General features: G+C 30.2%; 1 protein-coding gene and 1 long non-coding RNA gene across 5 annotated transcripts in view; one reads left to right on the top strand and one right to left on the bottom strand.

Annotated features, from left to right (window-relative positions):
- Positions 1 to 908: 908 nt before the first annotated feature.
- Positions 909 to 16,897, bottom strand: LOC147810878 (uncharacterized). Of its 3 annotated transcripts, none has more exons than XR_015433007.1 (2): positions 16,653 to 16,793; positions 909 to 975 (listed from the first exon to the last, which is right to left on the bottom strand). It is a non-coding gene; the product is annotated as an uncharacterized LOC147810878 (long non-coding RNA). The 3 variants fall into 3 exon arrangements; XR_015433005.1 differs by lacking the exon at positions 909 to 975 and adding an exon at positions 13,934 to 14,241 and having other exon boundaries at positions 16,653 to 16,897; XR_015433006.1 differs by lacking the exon at positions 909 to 975 and adding an exon at positions 13,935 to 14,241 and having other exon boundaries at positions 16,660 to 16,897.
- The window catches only part of LOC147810877 (prolyl 4-hydroxylase subunit alpha-1-like), a 79,861-nt gene continuing 69,947 nt past the window's right edge, over positions 11,439 to 21,352 (top strand). Inside the window, exon 1 of one of the 2 annotated variants that reach the window (XM_087160902.1) lies at positions 11,439 to 11,587. The gene's annotated coding sequence lies outside the window, so the exon portion shown is untranslated. Of the gene's footprint in view, positions 11,588 to 18,985; positions 19,118 to 21,352 lie in introns of those variants that run through there. The other variant, XM_087160903.1, reaches the window with a different exon arrangement.

The raw sequence follows: 21,352 nt of genomic DNA, 5'->3' as shown, positions 1-21,352 counted from the left end.
TCCTTTATGAATTCAAAAGTTAAGTTTCTAAAAGAAATATGTTTTTTGAAAGAAATACTTTTGTAAGCATAGAGGAGTGTGGATATTGATTTACTTATTTTTGTTGACAAGAGAGGATAGGTATAAAACCATTAAAAACGTGCCTGCAGTAAAATTGATAGTACAACTTCATTTTTAGAAGGCATGTTCAATGCAACACTAATACGGATTATAAAGCTTTTTCTTTTCTTTTTATAATCCATCACACTAAAACCTCAAATACCAAGCCTCTCTTATATTCTCATAAATTATACGTCATTTATTGTTTCTTTGTTACAGATAACATCTTTTTATCCATTTATTTACCAAATTATTTAAAAATTACCAAAAACATATAAGATGTTTCAGCCCTATTAAAAAATGTCTCTTAAACATTTAAACAAATATTTTCTTTATTCAATATTTTCTAATTTTTTCATGAAAAGACGGGACTCTAAATAACAGTCAGAATTTGATACTTGGCTATAGTTTGTCTATAAAAAATCTTAAGGCCGTCTGCTGCTATGGAAACAAGAAATAGTGCATTTCAAAGAGAGGAGCTTCTTTCTCCCCTGATCCCCTTTCTCTCGCCGACCAGAATCAAAACCTGACTTAAATAATGACCTGACACCCCTACTTGAAACTAGTTAATCCTTGTAATCATAGTCACCTCCACCACTCCACATGAATGGCTTGGAGAGTTCTTTACATGGACAAACTACAATGATACTTCGAGAGCAGAAATGATGTCATAAAAACATGAATAACAAAATACTTGTGCATATATTTTTTTTTATTTCATAAGAATAATTAGAGATATTAAAATGTAAACCACATTCATAATGAAATTAATAGTTACAATATTTTCATATTTGTAAGTTTTTTCTAAGTATTCAGGTGTGTCATGATCTACAATTTTAATTTCTCCATTTGTCAAGCCTTATCTTGGGTACTCATCTGTAAAATAAATAAACTAATGAGCTTACGTAGATAAGAATATAACTTAGTAAAGAAAGCAAATCATGCATAAATATTTTAATAAATTTTCAAAACCACATAAAATAACGCAATTTAAGAAATAGTCATCGCCTGAATATAAAACCTATTAGGACTTTAAAAGTTCCGAGAAAAGATCAACACATTATAAAATTTTAATACACATATAAAATCAAAAATTAAAACTTAGGTTTATAACTAGTTGAAAATGTGAAATAATAAAAAATTATGAAAGACTTTCTTGCAAAATTGAATAAGGCCTTTTGCGTATCTCACCATCTAATGTTGTCCTTAATAAAAGTCCTGGCCTGTTTCCATGCAGAAATCCCTAAGTTCCTTTTCTAACTTAATATCATACTTGTAATATAAGCTTTGAGTCTTCCTCTTGTTCTTTTCTCTTTTGGGGACTACAAGGGAGACACAGATATTTTTTTCTCTGGCGTTCTAAGTACGTGATTCAACTAGTTCCTTATTTGAGTAAGATTGCCCTCATCTGCTGTTTTCATTTTGACTTTTTTCAAAAGTTTTTCGTTTGTTATCTAGTATGGCCAGAAAATTTTAAAAATAAATCTCAAACATTTGTTCTGAAAGTTTTTTAATTTTTGTTTTTCCATTTGTATCGATCATTCTATATCTCTGAACCATAAAGTAAAACTGCCGCCTCTTAAACTACTAATTTTGCTTTTATTTCAATATTTGGTTCCCACCCCAAAATAATTTATGCAGTCCGTTCGATTTTTAACCATTAGTATAGTTAAAGAATGGAAAATAATTAGTGGGAAAAAGACTATTTTACTTTTGGAATTATCTTTAGATGAGCAAGTTTAACAATTGAGTGCAAATTTTTTCTTAATTCACTTCTTTAGTGCCGGAGTTATGGCAAATTAACATGAAGGGGCTTAAACCTCTAACCTCTCTTCTGGCTAAACTATTCGAACCGTACTTTTTCAGATTGCGGCTACCCCCTCCATATTTTCAGAATCAAAAAAGTAAGTTCTTTTTTTTCTGATTTAATTTAACAACGTCAGTTCTAATTATTTTCTATCTTAATATTTGGGTCTTGAACAGTAAGTTGAGTTTTAGTATGTAAAAATTTGTTATAACTTTTTTTAAAATGCCATTTGTTTGACAGCTAGGCCATTAGACCACAGGCACTTAGTTCAAGACACCAGGCCATTAGTACAAGTCATTCGTCCAAATTCGAAGCAGTCATACAAAGAGAACATGTTATGAATTTTTGCCTGCTCGACGGGGCGGTGTAATCATTCATGAAAATTATGTGGCAGGCAATCTTTCTGGGAAGACTAACACAGAGATACCAACTTGCTCCGGGCAGCAAATATATATTTTAAAGTGGTAGTTTATCAATTGCGATTCTTGGTTTAATAAATTCAATTTAGTATATTTTTATCCACTACTATTTCTAAATAATTCGTAGGCTTATATAATTCACCACTTAACAGTATTTATGTCATGCTATACCTTTTAAAAAGTCAGCAAAAATAGTCAAATATTTGGATTGCCTGCTATTTAATATTTACCGTTTTTTTTTAATAATTATTTTGGCGTTTCCGGAGCAGTTTTTATCTCTGCTAGCAATGTGTTATAATTATCACATCATCATATTTGTTCAATTTGTTGTTTATATTTAATAAAATTAATTGTATTAAATGTCGGCCATTTTTATTCATTGTACTATTTTACTCAATCACTAAGGTAAAAAAGTAAAATGTTAAATATTAAACAATGTCTTAACGAAACAGATGGACGCGATCGCGCACCATCAAAAGTGTGCGAAAGTTGTAGCACATGGGTAAAATGCTAAAGAGTAAACAATGTTTAGGCGAAACAGATATTCTCGATCGGGCCCCATGATGAGTCTTAAAACTCGGCGAAAGCTGTAATACATTTAGAATATAAGTAAAATGTTAAAGAGTGAACAATGTTTAAACGAAACAGACGGACAAAATCAGCGAGTCTTATAAGTCGGCAAAAACTGTTACACATTTAGCGTTGTAGAAAAAAAGTATTGACGTGTTTAATTAATCAAATTTATCAAAAATCAGTAAGGCTTTTTTTGTTTGTTTTGCTTTACGCCCTGTAAAATCAGGAAATCTTGAATTCCATTTCAGGACATTCATTCTCCTAAATGAGACTTAAATTGCGCTATATACATATGATGATACTAACCAAGAATCAACATCATAAAATCTATAATTTGGATACAACTTGAAGTATGAAAATAAAATATACCTCGATATGCGGGGGGAAAAATGGCAATTGTGCTTTATACATGGAGTCTTGATAATTCGCAAATGGAAACAGACAAACACTGCTGTTCAAATAATAAAGCTTTCAACTCTCATTGGGAGATAAAAAACGATGTAATTAAGTGTTGAGTTTACAAATCGTTATCTTAAAACTCATCAGCGTTTCCAGACTAATTTAATAATGAACGTTTACAAACACAAATGTGTGTTTATCAAAGTGTATATATTTAGAAGAGGGAAAAACAAAGTATTTCATTCCGATCTTTGCTGGAGAAGTTTATTACCCACTACATATTAATAGTAAAAGATGTTTTTATTTGAGAAAAAATGTGAGTTAATGGCGGTAGAAATAAAAGCTTCCAAATAGCGTTTTTTTTATTCCTTAAAAAAAATATATATATATATTAAATATATATGTATATATATATATATATATAGAAGAAAAGATGTAAATATGGGCACCCTCTTTTGTTTTTTTGATAAAGTTACTTTCAATTTGAAAAATTCTAGATTTTTGTCTTTCATTAACAACTATAACAAGTTTCCTAAATGCGAGAAGGCAAAACAATGATAAACATCAATTATTTCATTTGAAAAACGAAGATTTTCAAAAATCTTTCAAAAAAGCACCAGAAAAAATGGGGTGCAAATATGGGCACTCTTCAAAAAAGTTACCAAAAATAGTTTAAAAACAGGATAAAACATTACAAAATGGTAGAGAATTTATTTATTACAGGAAAAAAAATTATTTTCAGAAATCGCAAACATAACTGGTTCTTTCAGCCCCGGCACAATCTAAGTGTGCCGACATTTCGCCATATTTCACCCACACCTCTTCCCGAGTGTCTTCAGAGAACAGTCCGACGATGAATCGCCTTTCTTCTTCCCACCCCTGCCCCCTAGCCGGTCTCTTACCCCGGGAAAACTCAAGGACGTCTTCTTGAGAGCACTTTTGTCAAGCGACTTGGTCAATTGATCCTTGTATGGTGATGAGGCTGGACCTTGCTGCTTTGCGTCCACGAATAGTTGTTCTCTTCTGAAGGATTTTCACGTGGTTATGGTTATCTCTGGCCAATTCAATGACGTCTGGATTTCGACCATCTAAGATGAGTAGAACAGTCCTTTGTTCAGTAGGAATGAATGAAGTGAGTAAACCATTCGGAAAACAAATTGTTTTGAACCCATCCTGAATGATGGACTCTACCAATTGCACCATCAGGACATCCTCTCATTAGAACTTGGGTCATGTTTGTTCTGGGTTTTGCTGTCTCACGTAAAAATTTACTGAAATTTTTTTTGTTGCTTAAAAAAAGGTGGTGTAATTATGAGAACCCTTTAAATGGGGGCCCATATTTACACCAATCCCACTTAAAAAAGATGGCCACTATCACATGTAACCTAAAAACTTGCATGACTAAAGGTGTGCTTCAAAAATGTTGCTTAAGATCCCCGCTTTCCGAAAATCACTGTGAAATTGTTTTTAACTAAACATAAGTACATGAAAAGAAAACGATTTCACGTGCCTCTCAAAAGTTTGCAATCCAGAATAAACACCAATTTGCACAAATAACTCACGCTGCATCCACACTACTTGAAAGAATGGTTCAAACTGTTCTCTACTATCTTATATTAGCTAATGGCGCCATTTACAGTCCTCGCCGCCAGCCTTCAGTACCTCCCATAGTCACTAGGGAGGGGTGCCCATATTTACACCTGTGCCCATTTTTACACCTTCTCCTCTACTATTATTATTAATATTAAATTGTTGTGATTTCAGACGAAGGACGTCTTTTTAAAGCTAAAACGGTAGGAAAAAGGGGAAAAAATATCCATTCATAATAATAATGAATCAATAAATGTATACTGCCTTTTTTTTCCCCATACATTTACATGGATCACTCTTTGAGAATGACCGAAAATATTTTTAAAAGTGGCGGCAAATGATTGTCACGGGTGCCAACTTTCTTCGCATTCTTGGGGAAATTTCTTCCAGGGATAGCTAAATTAATGTTTTAAAATTTGATGTAAAGTTATTTTTTACACCACTACAAGTAAATAATTTAAAAATATATATAAAAAGCCACATTGTAACTGAGATTTATTACAAGATTATAAACAGTTAAATATTTGAGCTATCCAGCCGCCATTCTCTCTCTTATTCTTTCCTGATTATGTATGCCAAAAGTACAAGTCACCTAAAGATTATAATCAGATGAAAAAGTGATGTGCCCGCATCCGTGAGCAGGTACTTCAAAAAACCACCTATCAAGTCAGTCCTGAGATTTCGTGGTAAAATTTTTTAAATTTTGCGAAAATTATGAATAGCTCTGAGATTTATTGTATACCACTCTATAAAATACTTCGCAAAAATCGCAGTAGTTGGCAGTCCTTGATTCATGTAGCTGTTGGAAGTTTTAATGGTTTGAATAACAAAATAATTTGCAAATATAGAGTTGTAAATATATAAAAGATAAAGTTGCAAATATAACAGTTTTATGAGGTTATTGTAAATTTTATTGGCTTTACTTTTCAGCCAATTTTACGAATTCAGTTGGCCATATTGCAACAAAGATATTTAACTTTAAAATATTTTTTGTCGATATACTTCTATACAACAATTTGCTTCCTCGAATTTTTTCTACCAGTTTTTTAATTTTTCTAGAAAGCGGCTACCCTGATATAGAATTATATGTAAGGTTAGCATACCCTCCAACTTATGAGGATTTTGAAAATAATTCTTTCTAGTGGTAGCGAACCAAAGTAGAAATTTTTAAAGCAAATGGATCTCTCATAAAACTTTTATCAGAACTTAAGAATCTAGCCATATGGCCTGCACTTTTATAAGTAATAGTGGACAAGTTAAGCTAAAATCAATTTTTTTTAAATATTAAGACATTAATTTTGCTACCGTCGCGCTGAAAAGAAGATTTCTGAAACTACGGAAATTCCGTAGCAGTTGGAGGGTATGGGTTAGTATTATTTTCTTCAATTACTCCGTAACTTCCGTGTTTTCAGGAAATATTTTTCTTAGTGCTAGCAAATCTTGTTAATATTTTAATAAATAAAATGTAAAAAGAATTTTGCCCACCAGTACATATAAATAATTTCAACACATACAAAAAAATATAATGATATCACTTTAAAAGTGATAAGTCATTAGAATGATATTAATAAATGTTTGGAAGTTCAGACAGAAAATGTACAAAGATTCCTTTTGTTTTAAGGAATTTATTATTTAATTCACTACCCCTGGAAAACAATTTTCACGATCCTTAAATGTTGGATGATGTGCAGAGATGCCAGCTTGCTCCGGACAGCAAATATATATTTTAAAGTGGTAGTTTATCAATTGTGATTCTTGATTTAATAAATTCAATTCAGTAGATTTTTATCCGCCACTATTTCTAAATAATTCGTAGGCTTATGTAATTCACCTCGATATTGCACTTTTGTTATGCTGTACCTTTTAAAAAGCAAACAAAAATAGTCAAATATTTGCAAAATTTACTTTGTGGTTATTTACCGTTTTTTTAAATTATTTTTGCCTGTCCGGAGCAGTTGGCATCTCTGGATGTGGGAAAGTTCCGCAAAGCTGCTAACCAGAAAATCTTACCTTCCCCAAATAATCAAAACGGTAGCCAAAAAATAAATTTACATAAAAATCTTCTCAACCTAAATAATAGGTGTTTTTTTATATTCACGATGATTACAGGATCTCGGAGTCAAGCAGCTGAAAGTGGCACTTACCGATTCGCTGGAGTTGAAAGTCGATTGGTTGATGGCTATCTAAAATGTGAATTAAAATAAAGATGGTTAAAAAAAGGGAGGAGTTCACTCAAGCGTGATCCTAGACAGTGGCGTACGCAGAATTTTTTCAAGGGGGGTGTTCATAATTTTCTGAAACTACTAAAAGAAATTCGAGTCTGTAATAAAGCACTATTATTTCCCTAATTTAGACAGCTAGACAATTTTGACTTTTTATTTAGACAACAATGTTTAGTTAAATTTTGATTTGATTTTTTAAGTTTAAGAACATAATATAATATCTTCTAAAAAAGGTACAATGTAAAAAAAGTCCAATGGTGGGAAGTAACACTTTGAGGGCCACTTTCACATTCATCAAATTTTGTTATGCTAGAAACCTTTTCTTCAACGGAAGTATCACATTTCTGTACAGCAGAAAAACTTACATTGGTACTAGATGCTGTCACCTCACTAATTTCTTGTCGCCGTTTTTTCTCAAAATAATTAAAAATTGTTAAATTCTTGCGTTTTGACATCCTAAAGATCCAAGAACAGCAAATATATATATATATATATATATATATATATATATATATATATATATATATATGGATTGGTACAGAAATATCCGCTATGCTTCGATCTCAAAGTTTCGAGCTGGAATGAATAACTTCAACGAGCACAGTATCTCCAATGGTATTGTTACTGATTTCTTCACTAGTCGAAATAGTGGCGACAACGGGTTCGGCGATTGAATAAACTTTTTGTTGAGATAAATCAAAACAGATTTAGCGGCAAGCTCCGAAAGACAAGCGGCAGAGATAACTCTTAGTCTAACTAACTAACTCCACTGTACTCCGTTTCCCTTTTCATATAATTTTTCACCACATCTCCAAAATTCTTGAATTGTCTCAAAGACGACAGAACATCTAGGATTCCAGAATCATCGCGTAAAGACCTCGCGAATGACAGATAGTCTCGAAAACTATGCTGGTAGGACAGAAAGGAATCAGTTCGTAACAGTATCACGTGAATTTGGTTTCAAAAGTACAACCCTATTATAATAAATGTTTTTTCAGTATTCTGAGAAATACCGTGAGAAAAAAAAGTAGGCATAAGGCAGATAAAAATATATAGTCTTAAAAAATAATAGCTCGTATAATTTCTACTAAAATTTTTATTTTTGCCATTTTGTCTGAGCTCAAGTCTGAGCTTTTGTTTAAACCCCTAAACCCCTCCCTTGCGTACGCCACTGATCCTAGAGGTCATAGACTACACCAAAGGTGTCTGTAGTGTATAAGCATCCATAGGGTTAATGGTTAATGACGTTATATGAAATGAATAAATAATTAAAATAAAAATCCGATTAAATGATAATGTATATGAAAACGGGCTATGTTCAGGGTAACTTGAAAGATATATGCAAAAGAGTGAGAGAATAAAAATGACGTGAGAATATATAAAAGATTGAGGCTAAGACGAAAAAGTAAATGTCGTGCTCAATGTGATGTGAATGTTCCGATAAATCAGAACAACTTGGCAGTTATGGAGACCGAAATGGTCTTTCACGAAATTACCATCGATGACTGTATGTAGCTAATCGAGTGTAAATAGTCAATACATTTCTGGTTAGAGGCGTAGGAATAAACGCTACAGCTCGTAGTAACAAGAAAATTGTCTTCTCGATTTTAATATAGAACATTATAATTATTTGGAATGTATGTTACAAAGGATACCAACCCGATTAGCTACTTCTTTTTTTTGTTTTTTTTTTTTTTTGTTTACCATTATCGTAGTTCCATAATTTGCGAACAAAATATTAATATTAATATAACATAATGAGCATAGCATGCCCTCCAACTTATGAGGATTTTGAAAATAATTCTTTCTAGTGGTAGCGAACCAAAGTAGAAATTTTTAAAGAAAATGGATCTCTCATAAAACTTTTATCAGAACTTAAGAATCTAGCCATATGGCCTGCACTTTTATAAGTAATAGTGGACAAGTTACGCTAAAATTATTTTTTTTTAAATATTAAGACATTAATTTTGCTACCGTCTGAAAAGAAGATTTCTGAAACTACGGAAATTCCGTAGCAGTTGGAGGGTATGGCATAGCAAGGTGAACGTATTATTCTAGACAACCCACGAAATGCGTGTTTAAGAAAATGGACATTGTTCCAAATGAGTGTTTAAGAAAATTGGCACTGGTGAAAATGTGGCTCTTCAATTTCAAAACACATTTAACCAGGAATTTCGTTCTTACTTTTCCTTGCTTTTTTATATACAAAGCATAAAAACCGGGTAAACCTGGTTGTTAGGGCACTGGGACCATGTCGAAGAGATCGTGGGTTCGATAACCACCGGCCGAAGACTCCCCGTGTAGTAAATGGTGACTGATGCACATTAAATCTGTCTGGTCACAAAGTCTTCCATGTTCCCATATCAAATTAAAACCTCTGGGGTTACTGATCCAGGAGCACCCTTGTCTTCGGGATTGGGATCAAAATTACAAGGACACGGAGTTGGGTCGGCTGCTCAACTACGGTTATAAAATAAAATAAAAAACACAAAGCATAATCATTGCAGGGCAAAGCCCCAGATTTCGGTGTCAGGGTGGCTGCGTATATTACAAGTGTAGTTTTTCTGGCATCTCTTCTGAAGGAGTGTATTAAAAGATAAAGTGGTTTTCAAAATTCTAAATTCGTACAACGTCAAGATAATAGCGCTGTTATAATTTCACAGAGTTCGTTACAACTTTGCTAAAAGAACTGTTCATTTTTAATATCTCTTTTAAGAGACTAATTTAAGAAGATGTTCTAAGTGATTTAGCCTAAAAGGACGACATCAAATTAAGAATTCATTTAAATCAATTAATAATTTTTTTTATTCATTTTTTTAAGAGAAAAATTTCCTTAAAGGAAATTTGAAATCAAATGTTATGTCCCTTTTCCTAAACAGGTTTTTTTTTTACTGTGTTCACTTTCCTAACCGTTTAAACGCGATGTTATTTTTTGAAACGTGTTATTTTCCGCAAGAAAAAGATTATTGTTTCAGTGCCAGCATCTAAAAGACATTCGTTTCTACCAAATAATCTCGTAATATTAATGTACGCAATATGCATAGCTGCCAACCCGGAAGTCTTAACTGCCCGCAGTATTTAAAGTGGTAGCGAACTGACAAACTCAAGTAACTTTAATTTCAGGCATACCAACTGCTCCGCTTCGCGCAGTAGTTTTAATAAAGTGGTAGCGAATTATTTTGTAAAATTCGTTAAAGAAGGATAGTTACGCCTACTTTTTAAAAGAGTAACCAGTCTATCAATTTTTAACGTAGCATTTTCATTGGATACTTAAAAATTTTGATATTTAGTGGGGGAAAAATTACTTAAAATGAAAAATACTAAAGTAAAAATAACTTAGATTTCACAAAGCAGAGCAAAGTTGGCATCTCCATACCTGCCAACTTTTACGCATTTGGCGTAAAATTTTATTTCTATATTTAAAGAGGTAGCAAAATATATGCTTTATATGTATTCCTTGCATTTATAAACTTAATTTAAAATCTTTTTGACCACCACTATTCTTTAAAAAATAAAGCATATATATTAATATGTAATACAATACCCTCCAACTTATGAGGATTTTGAAAATAATTCTTTCTAGTGGTAGCGAACCAAAGTAGAAATTTTTAAAGAAAATGGATCTCTCATAAAACTTTTATCAGAACTTAAGAATCTAGCCATATGGCCTGCACTTTTATAAGTAATAGTGGACAAGTTACGCTAAAATTAATTTTTTTTAAATATTAAGACATTAATTTTGCTACCGTCTGAAAAGAAGATTTCTGAAACTACGGAAATTCCGTAGCAGTTGGAGGGTATGTAATACTGTCATGTCACCACGCTTCTTCAACGCCATTAATAACAGTTGCTCTAGAGCACAACTACAGATCTAGATCGTCGGCTTGTCGCTACGCATAACCTTTCTCAAAACACAGCATATCTTTCTGCCTAAAATTGTAATTTAAATTCTAATTTACTACCACTGGGGAAAATCATCCTCGAATGGATTAAAAGTTGGCAGGTACGCGTCTCTGTAATTTGCGAAATTTTATTCGCATGTAATCTTTCCACTGTATTTTTTAGGTTTTTTATATTTGTTAGAGTTATTTAAATGTAGTGGTGATCAAAACCATTCTAAATAAAATTTATCAAGTCAATAATTTAATGCTAAAACAAAATCATAAAATTTACTGTACATTATTTACTCTAAATATTCAAATAAAAATTGGGATAAATCGGCAGGTATACTATATGTTAAATCGATGGATGGCAGTAAACAGACATACTATTATTCCATGATTATGTGTCATTACAAAACTGTTATTTCTAACTGACCAGTAAAAAGTCTCATTTCAGCTTTTGCACCTGGCTAGTCGTCATAGAAGAACGAATTTTCCTTCGCATCGTTTCCTGACGATCTGATCTCATTTCTTTCACATTTTTTCTCTCAAAGTTAAAAATACTACTTCAATCAATTTTTAAAGTTTTACATCAAGGTAAGCGTGTTTTTGATCTTTCAATATGTTTTAAACTATTACATTTATTAAGTAGGAGTGCAAAGATTCAATAGTTTTTTTAATAAACTATTTTTTAAAAATATCTTAATATTAATATTATTTTATTAATTAAAATTCTAAGTAAAAAATACTACTTCAATCAATTTTTAAAGTTTTACATCTAGGTAAGCTATTTTTTGTTCTTTCAATATGTTTTAAACTCTTACATTTTTAAGTAGGAGTGCAAAGATTCAATAGTTTTTCTTTTAATAAACTATTTTTTAAAAATATCTTAATATTAAGTTATTAATTGAAATATTTAGCGCTCAGTGAAATTAAAAATAGTTCGAAACTTTTCTCACGTTGAAATTTTTATGTGAAATTTCAGGGTTATAATTTTTTTTCTTCTTTCAATCTCATTCTAATTTTGCTTTCGTTTGATTGGGAAGTATTTTGTGCATATTTTATAAGTTATTTAATTATGACTACAATAAATTCAAATGCGTCAATGAAGAACAGTGTACTTAGAAACGCAAAATACGAATTGAATTTCTTCTGTACTTTATTATTTCAATAATTTAAATGTCATTTAGTTAAAAAAAAGTGTTTAAATGAAGTTATTTAGTTTGCTGTAACATATCGAGTGATTATAAACAATTCTATGATAGTTTATTCTTTTATTTTAACAAATTCATATATTTATTTATAAAAACTGATGGCATGTTTACTTATTTTATAAAGGTTTTTTTTAACAAATTAATTATAATTATGTACAACAATTGAAATTATGTAGAATATATTAAGAAAAGTTCTTTATAGGCAATTTGATTTAGAAATCGAATGTTTCTAGTGAAGAGGCTATATTGCTCAACTGCTCGAATAAGATAATAAGAGTGGTCTAATATTGCCACCAAAAATATTAAATTTTTATCACCACAGTGATTAGCGACAATCAACAAACAGATAAAAGTAATGTTTAATTTAAATTTAACTCATAAATTTATTAATGGCAAACCACAAATTTTGCTAACATGTATAAAATGCCTTTACAAAGAAGTTGTAGTAATTATATTCTTAAAACAAATGGATGTTTAGCTACTATTTTAACTTTGAAAATTAATGAGTGCAATCTTCAAATTCAAAAATAAATATTTTTCGTATATTATCGTAAGAAGAACTACCTTGTTTTTGCGAAATAAATGCGTCAATATTGGTCAACAAAATATGTCACCAAATGCATAACCAAGTCAATGTGTCACTTGTGTCACCATTTTTTACTTTTCCGGAAATAAGTTTTAGAACAAGTGCTTCACTACTAAAATTTATTCTTTACATAAACAATGTTTATCATGCTTTTTATATTCACCTCTAAATTATTTAAGTGTTGAAGTGGTTAAAATAATTTTAAATCGAATGTTCAAACATGAAATTTGCTATCACTTTAAATATCTGGGAATATCACTTGGCGCAAACTGGATAAAGTGGCAGATTACATTAATACGGAAATGTTAACTTCTCTGTTTCCATCAAAAAAATTTTGTAAGGAGTAGAAAATTAAAAATAAAGTTTTCAGAACTTTTTAAAATTTTTGAACTCTTTAAAAGAATGATCCACCGAAAAATAGTACCTGTTCTCCTAAAATGAGCACATTTGTGTCTTTGCCTTTGATCAATTAATTTTTTTTTATTTTTTAAATAATGATTGTTTGTTTTTAACAAAAACTCTTAAAGTTTTCTAAATGTATTTTTTAAATGCATTAAATTTATAATAAAAAATTATTATGGATTTAATATTACGAATAAGAGCTTAATTCGAATAAGTGCCAGCTCTGTCCCTGTCAAAGTAAATTTTCATTGTAATTACTACCCATATTAAATATACATTATATAAATTTTTAATGCATTGTACCTATTTGTACAGATTTTGATGTTATAAAAATGTATTTACTTTTTTCGTTTAAGCTTTTCATTTTTTCACAATTCATCACAAAATTGTTGTCCCCTATAGTTATCAATGTATGCCTTATTATAAGGTTGACAAAGTAACGCTTAAAAAAGAGTAATAAAAAAAATCGGATTTTTTGGTTTAAATCAAATTAATTTTATTGATTACTATTTTTTCCCTTATGTTTACTAATAAAAGCTCGGATTAAAAATGGAAAATACTGTACCTTGCATAATACAATTATATTAAATCATGAAAGAAAATACTTTTGACTCAAATTGGTAATTATCTTAAGACAACTGAGCAATTTAAATCAATTTATTCTTTTTAACAACAATTTGATTTTTATCGTAATTTAAATCATAATTAAAATCAAGTGATTTATATATTTTATAAAAACTATATTAAAGCTAAAAGACTTAATAGTTCCTACTTAAATGATTAAAATGATTTTATTATTGTTACAAACTAATCACAGAATAAAAAAATAGTACGTGGAGTCCCTCCGCGCGGAGGAAGTTAAACTTCGCAACCTGCGACGTTAATTGTAGAAGAATCAGCAGTCGTAGAATGATCACTTGTTCTATTCAACGACTCTTTTTCCTGCTCCGCTCGCTTCCGTGCTCTGTAATCACGGTAATATTGTGCATTTTTCCCTCGTGGACCTCTTGAACCAGTGGAAGTGCTTGTGGTTGCCTCATCGTCTCGCCCTGGAAAATGTATTTGTATTAATAATGTATGTGAATGCGTCATAATGTAATTTCAGAAGAGAAAACCTAACAATCAATTAATATTCACAAGAGACGTAACTTGACATAACCTTAAATCCGTCGCATTGTCCGTGGGATTGTTTTCACTCATTTTTTACAATTGTTATCCACTAAATTTGAAAATAAAAAATACTACCCTATTAAATTATATGTGTACCAAAACAAACTAAAAAAATATTTATAGAAAAACAATACTTTTATGACTTTTATTATTTTTATGCTAGTGAGAACCAAAACAATATGGAAATGAATGAGGGAAAACTAGATCCTACCACGTGATTTCCCGGCCAATAAAAATATAGCGCTAAACGTTTAACGAAACCTTGTTGAAAGTCGCATAAGAAGTATAACTTCAAAAAAAAAAAAAAAAAAAAAAAAAAAAAAAAAAAAAAAACAGCTTTTTTGACAGTCCTACCTTCATTTACAAATAGAAACAACAGATTTACTAAGTTTTAAAGATATTTTGGGTTTAATTTAAATAATCATACAACTAAAATTATACCATTGAAATAACATATGCATATTAAACATGAAATTAATTTGCATGCAAATAATAATAAATTTTAATTGAAAAGTTTTACGGCTTTTTGATCTTTACTCATCACTCTTTTTTTTAAAATTTATTAACCTTTTTCAAACATGAAAAAGTAATTTAGGCATAGAGGAAATCTTCAATATCTATATGTCTAACTTTAGAAAACTATTAACACATTGTTGACCGGCAACTTTTCTTTAAATTAACCCATGTGCCCGGCTATAGTTTTGAAAGCAGATGTGGAAGTAAAACAATACAAATAAACTTTAAAATTTTTTTAATGAATGCCGTATGATAAAAAGTTAACAATCACTTTTAGAAAAAACCACTAAAAAATCTAAAGTTAACAACCACTTTTTAAAATAGTCACCACAAGATCACTGCTGACGAAAACGCGAGTTAACTCGTGACCGGTCACCAACGTTTGGCCACAAAAACACGAGTTAACTCGTGACCGGTCATCAACGTTTGGCCACAAAAACACGAGTTAACTCGTGACCGGTCAGCAATGTGTTAACTATTTTATGCTGAAATCAAGGAATTTTTAAATCTACTGATCAATTTTCCCAATTTTATTTATTTATTTTTTTAAAGAAAAGAAAGTAACATAAATTCGTTTAAATTGCAAATTAAATCTTGAATAAAATCAAGCGATTTAAATTAGGTTAACCCTGCTTACTGCAAATACTATTGAATTGACATTAGAAGGACACTACATAGTGATTAAAATCGGAATAAATAGCTCGTTCAACTCATTATACTTCACATGTTTGTAAAATGTGTTAAATTTACAAAATTAAATACTTAATTAAATTAAATATAAAATTAAGAAAAATAAAAATTAATGATTTGACGTTAAAGATTTTTGTATCCAAATCCTTTAAAAGGTAAAATTAGAGATAAATTGGTAAAAAAAAAAAAAAAAAAAAAACTATTTCAATTACATAGTTTCTGAGAGAAGCTCTCATTATCCTTAAGCGGATATTACACAAAAGAAAGATATGAGCAACCGCAAGCGTAACTTCCACTCTATTCTCAGGGTTGCTCAATTGTCTGAATAGATTGATCTTTACTGGTTACCATATTTTCAAATTTATGTTAACTTTTGGCTGATATTATGTTTTTTTGTCAGATGCTATTATCTAATAGTTTCTCAACGCTGTTCGTAAAAGGATAAAAGGAAATCACAGACGTTGTAGAACATTGATTGATTTAAGTTAATTTTGGGCATTTTGTAATCTTTATTTAGCTGCAATTAAAAATACTAAACAATTCACTTGCTTATTAGTGGGGCTACATGGTATAAAAATGATTATCACTAATATGAAAAAGATTTTTAAGAAACGATTAAGATTTTTATAAATTTTATTTACAGTTATTTTAACACCACTAATTGCAAATGTTATTACCCTCTGGTGAGTCTATTAAAATGTTAGCAAAATTATTAAAAAAAATTTATAAGCATTAGTTTTAAATTAATTACCACTCAATAAAAAAATTTTGCAAAAATTGTAGCGTTGGCTGCTTTGAAAAAGTTTAAAATTTGAAAGTTTTTCAAGAAATTTTTTTCCAGTTTATTATTGAAATTAAATGAAAATATTTTTTTGCTTTGTAAGTCATAACTTTAGTTATGATTTCATAAGTAAAGAAATAATAAGGAACTAACATTCAATTGAATTTTTATCACTTTTTACATTTTAAGTCGCCAGTAGTATCCTCGTATACGTAATGCATTGTCTTGCTAGCACACACTATCACATTGCAATGATGCAGAAATTGTTAGTATGAAAGGAATAATAGTATATCAATGTGTTACCTGTTACCTTTGCACTTCGTGATAGCCAGCATATAAGGTCTGAAGTCACATTTTCCAAGCAACACTGTCTTGAGCCAGTCCTCTTGCCTACACTCATTCATTTAGTTTTGCTTTGCACACATCTTGGCACGTGTGTTTATGCCAAGTAAATCTCGTCCTTCCTCTCTTTCGTTTTCCATCAGGTGCTCAAGTGAGTTCTATGTTAGTAAGGGCATATCCCGTTTTAAAGGAAGGGTATTCCTGTCCATCTTTCTTAGCAGTCCATATTAAGGAGTAAATTAAGTAACACTTTATGATGCTATTTACCGCTTAATTCTTAAAAATTTTTTACTTCATGATTACAAATACACATTAGAAACTTTAAATGCTTAGTGGTTGCTCACTCACATTTTGTTTCGACGAAATAAGAGCTAAATTTTTTCCCCCGACTATTCAATACTTAGGAACGCATTGTTGATCACGCATTGTTAATCATTTCAGAAATGCATTTGAAAGGGCTTTTGCTTGCACAAATATTTCTTTCTGGCTCAGTATTTTCATTATCTCAAAGCATGCTTCCACGATTCTGACAAACACCTGGGAAAAAAAATTGCTTTTGAAAATTGATATTGGAATTGACTCAACCGACAATCGTGGAATGGCATCATCGAGCAATAAAATGGGCCTTGGAAACCATTAAATTGCTTTGAAAGATATTCCTACGAATACGAAACTTAAATCTCTTTTTAATCTTTAGTTTTTTCTTCCATGAGTTCCGCATAAATGTAGTCTTTCATGTAAAAAATAAAATTTCTTTTATTCTGATTTCGTTGTTGCTTCATAAAAGGGCTTAGTTTAACTCAAATTTCGTTCTTTTTTTTTTTTTTTCATTTATTAAATCAAAAGTTTTAAACGAAAATTTTTTCCTTAGGCAAAATTTGCCCATTGCTTTTCCTATGTTTAAACTTTTATATTTTTCTAGATTTTTGCAAGTTTTTATTATTAATATTAAAGAGATAATAAAATCCATGTTCCCATGTCTGTTTTTCAGTTCAAATTATTTTGACTATCACTGATTAAATTAATACGTGAATGAAATATTTCAAAGGGCCCATGTAGTTAATGGAAGAGAAATTTAACCACCTAAATCCTATGCAAATTAGACATCGTTGTATAAGCCCCGCGAGGGGCACTATCTAATTCGTCTGAGTGTAAATTCTAATCCAGAACTTGCCAACTTTTTACTCTTTTTGTAGAAATTTATCCTAGTGGTAGATAAGTTAATATTTTAATGTATTATTCCTTATTTATTTAAACTTATTTTTCTCACTACTACATGTTAAGGATTTAAAAGTTTATATATATATATATATATATATATATATATATATATATATATATATATATATATATATATATATATATATATATATATATATATATATATATATATATATATATATATATATATATATATATATATATATATATATATATATATATATATATATATATATATAAAGTTAATGAATTTGAGAAAACATGGAAAAATATAATAAATATTTATGGAAAGAGTACAAAAAAATAATTAAAAATAAAAACCTTTAAATTTCTCTTATTATTAAAAAAATTAAGAGCTGAAAACAAAATAATAAAAATAATAAAAAGATATAATCTCGTTTTCAGCTTACACGATAACATCCGCAAAAAACAGTGCTTGCGGATATAATCGTGTGAGCTGATGACAAGAATCTTTTCATTTTATTTTTGTTAATTTTCAGATTTTTAATTTTTTTTAATAATAATTTTTTTCAAAACTATTACTCTTAATTATTTTTCTTCTTCGCAAATAACTTTAAGTCAAATTTACAGAACAAAGAATAAGAATTTACTATATAAACTTAGGTACAATTATAGATTTTTTCTCCCTAAAAGCGTTGAAAGTTGGCAGCCCTGTTTATGGTCCTTCATTATTTGTGTAACTTTCTTTTCAAAGGATACAATCAAAATATTAGTTATACTTTTCTTGTTTGAAGATTGCATTCACTCTTTTTGTGAAATGCCAGTCCTCTTGCGTGGTTTACTTTCTTGTTAAAACCTGTGGTCTTCTCAGTTTTCTTAAACTATGCTATGGAAAATGATAGTCGTGAACCAGCTTATTGTTTTTAACGCATTTTTTAGCCATAATGGATTGCTTTATAGAGTAATTTCACGTTTACATTAATATACAAAATGAGGTCATTTTCACTGTATTTTTCTGTCAGTAGCTAAATTCTTATTAAAGTAAAATTGGTTAAGTATTTCTTTAGTTATGAGCTTATATTTTCCATTTCTTTTGTACACTCACTCAATAACGTTTGTTTTTGCCCGGACATCCAAGGTCGTTACATCGAGCAGCGACTGGACTTCTCTTAGTGAAAAAAAATCATGCACCTTGATTGGTTGAGGGGGACATATTGCATCTATTAGAAAAATAGTCAACAAAAGTAAGTTCAGTTTTATTAAAGGTGTATAAATGTATTTCTCATCAAAAAAGGTCACGTATCCCAGCAGGTTCACAAAGTTCACAACCGACCTAATTCTGAGTTTACGACTACCAATGTTCAATGTTCATCTCCGAAGCTTTGTAATTTCGAACCCAACCCAGAAGATAAGGGAACTCCTGGATCAAATTTAGGAACAAACTAGCCATTAGAACTTTTTAAACCTAGCCTTTAGGACAAACTAGGACTTTTTGCTGAAACTAGCCCGCATTTACGTTACATGTAGAGAAAAAACCACCGAAACCTCTCACGGTCAGTCCACAGCAAGGAGACTCTAACCTATAATCCGTCTACCGCAGGGAATATTTTTACCTCAGTACTGTGATCGGTGCGGGTCGGATAAAGACAAGGGGAGTATCAACCAGCCATCGTTGGGATTCAAACTTTGGTTCATGTAATTGGGAGACGGATGCTCTATCCCCTTAGACAGGCAAAGATATATTGCATATAATTGGAGCTTTAGACTAAACAAGAATATATTGCATATAATTGGAGCCTTAGACTAAACAAGGATGTATTGCATATAATCGGAGATTAGATATGAAAAGTTAAATGCTTTATTTTATTTGAAATATCCTTACATATTTCGCATTTAAACGAATCCTGCATCCTATTTAATCATAGAAAGTTAATTGAATTTTTTGAAAAAAAGATATCTAAGTATATTTCTCATTGAGAAAGATCATGCATCCCAGCTAACTGATATATTATATATCGTCTATTAGATATATAGTAAAAGAAAGATAATTGAATTTTCTGTCGAGAAACGTGCTACTAGAACCGAAACTTTGGTACACATTTATCAATAGCTATTCGATTGAAAATTGAAATGTTTCAGCATCGCTCTAAATTTATCATGCACATTAAAAATAGTGATATCTGCTTCTTGTTGTGGCGAATTTCCTTCGTAAAATCTACAAAAAAATGTTAACTGAGTATGAAAGCTCTTGCAGACGAAAATAACGAATAAACTAGAGAATATATGAAATGTACAATCGAAAAAAAAAAGTAAAATAATAGTTTAACATTTTCGGATTATTAACAGAACAGCAAATATGTGTGAATTTATTATTCCGTTTTTTACTTTGATCATTTAAATTACGCCTTTACAAGCATCGGCTCGGAGACAATGCTTTAGAACCTAAATATAGCTACAAAGGAAAACATTTTCCAACGGTTTTATCAATTGGAGCTATGTATACTATAAACTACTACGCTCCTTTAAAACTTAAAATTGGTTGTTAAATATTGTATAAAAGAAGTTACGAATTTCTTCTTAGTAGTTTTCCCCTTAAAATTATAAATACGAATGACGCAAGTCTTATGACAAGTTATATTTATTCGAAAGTATTAAATGTTGTGAAGAATGCATTATTAAAATACATCTCAATCTTCTAACACTGTAACCAGTTTTTTAATTTCTTAAGGACCATACGAACCTTGTTTTATAATATAAAAAAAAAGAAGACTAGCTTGGGAAAAATAATATGAACGAAATATAAACGTTTAAACTTTGCTTCAATTACACGAACAAGATTTCCGCCAAAACAGAATTTATATTCTTTTAAGGAACAGAAATGCGTAAATTCTTTTGAGTTTTAATTTGTTTGAGCAGAAATGCGCAATTTAAATTCAATTAAGGAACTGCTTTTATCTTTATTTTCATGTGTATTCTCGACTTAATAAGTTTAATTTCAAATCACGGAGGCAATAGCTGCAAATCACGAAAATAATAATCGCTAACTTATTTTATACATGAAACGATTTACTTGTGAGCCATTCTTCATACGTGTTCTGATGTTTGTTCTAGAAGCTTTTTTTCGTACTGCTTTGATAATATTTGAAGAAAAGAATAAACATTCAAGGACGAAAACTAGTATAACAGCTGTGTTTACAGTGCATTTTGTGTTTTTAAGTTGACGTGTTACCCTTCTATTAACGAATCATTTGAACTTCTTATTATAAAGTGGAGTCAAGCATGCAATTTGCAAAGGGAACGCGGCGGTCCCTTTTTATCACTTTCACATATTTACTATGTCTTAAAATTTTATTTGGCTGTGAATGCTTTTTAAAACTGCAGCCAATGGAAAACGATTCGTATAGTTTAAACCGAATAAATTCTTTCAAACTGATAAACCACAGTTTCAATGATTTGTGTTTGCTTCAGTGATTCTGGTC

The sequence above is a fragment of the Parasteatoda tepidariorum genome, chromosome 4 (genome assembly GCF_982258835.1).
Source record: "Parasteatoda tepidariorum strain Cologne lab strain chromosome 4, Ptep-v5.0, whole genome shotgun sequence".
NCBI classification, from domain to species: domain Eukaryota; kingdom Metazoa; phylum Arthropoda; class Arachnida; order Araneae; family Theridiidae; genus Parasteatoda; species Parasteatoda tepidariorum.
This window is presented reverse-complemented; position numbering and strand designations above follow the sequence as displayed.